A 1,231-nucleotide genomic window follows, 5' to 3' on the forward strand; every position below is an offset into this window, starting at 1 on the left:
AGGCGACAGCTGGCCCCACGGCAGGATGTGGGAGGGGGACGGACGCCATGTCAGAGCCAAGCTGCCCTCGGTGGGGTGAGGGAAAGGAAGCGTTTAAGCCTGGGCTTAAATTTGGGCTGGAAAGGCCAAATTCTAGCTGGGTTTCAAGTTTGGTCTTGCTCCAGCAGCTTCCAGACACCAGCGTGATCTTTGCAAGGTCAGCTGAGCCATGGAGGATGCAAAGCACTTCTGCAGGTCACCTTCCCTCCCCAGCACCACAGCTAGGAAACACCAGCCTTTTAACCTCTTCCTTCCCGGGCAGATGCAAGGATAAAGCACCCAGCTGGGCTAGAGCAGGAGCTGGCACCCACCGGTCCCCAAAGCGGCAGTGTGGGGACAGAGGACACGGCCGATACATTTGTGGCAGTGCTGCAAGACGTGGAGACAGATTGCTGCTCTTCCCCCAAGCGTTGCCAACCCTCTGGCCCTGCCAGCAGAGAGCCGGGGGAAACTGAGGCAGCATGGCAAACCTCATTGGAGAGTGCAGGCATGCTGTGCCAGCCGTGCTGGCCGGGCTCCAGTGCCCCATGCTGTCCGGGCACGACGGGTTTTCCCCCGGGAGCTCAGGTCACTGCGTGGGCGCCTGCCAAGGCCACTGTGCAGCAGGCGTAGGGCGATGGGCAAAGACAGCTGCCAGCATCACCAGCCCCCGGCTCCAAAAAAGAACCATCTCGAGGCCTCGATTCCCACTGGACACGGAGCTGGGAAGAGCATGTCGCCTGGGAAAGCTTTGGCAGGGAGGCTCAGAGGAGACAGAACACGCCTTGTGTTACACCAAGTTTCCTATGGAAACGATGCTCCGGCACAGCGCGTCCCCTTTGGCACTCTCAACCCCCCTGAAAACTGTAAGCAAGGACTGAACCCCCCTGGATACTCAGTTCCTGCAGGTCTGATGCAAATAAACAGCTTTCAGCCCACAAAGGCCAGTGCCGGCGCAGGAGGGCACGGTGCTGCGCCAGCCTGCCTCCAGCTCCACTCTCCCCGTAAACGCCTTTTGCATTTCTTCCTTTAAAACCGCTCCTGCGAGAGGGAAGGAGGAGGGGGGGGCTGCAGCCAGCCCTGACCCAGCTCTGCCGGCTCTGGTTGGGGTGGCTGCGGACATCACCCAGGACCAGCGTACCCGGCGCAGGGACACCCCATCCTGCATTGCAGGTCAGAGTGTCCCTTCATGGAGAGAAGCTGCCCCTTGCGA

The sequence above is a fragment of the Buceros rhinoceros genome, unplaced genomic scaffold, assembly GCF_000710305.1.
Source record: "Buceros rhinoceros silvestris isolate BGI_N320 unplaced genomic scaffold, ASM71030v1 scaffold21559, whole genome shotgun sequence".
Lineage (NCBI taxonomy): Eukaryota > Metazoa > Chordata > Aves > Bucerotiformes > Bucerotidae > Buceros > Buceros rhinoceros.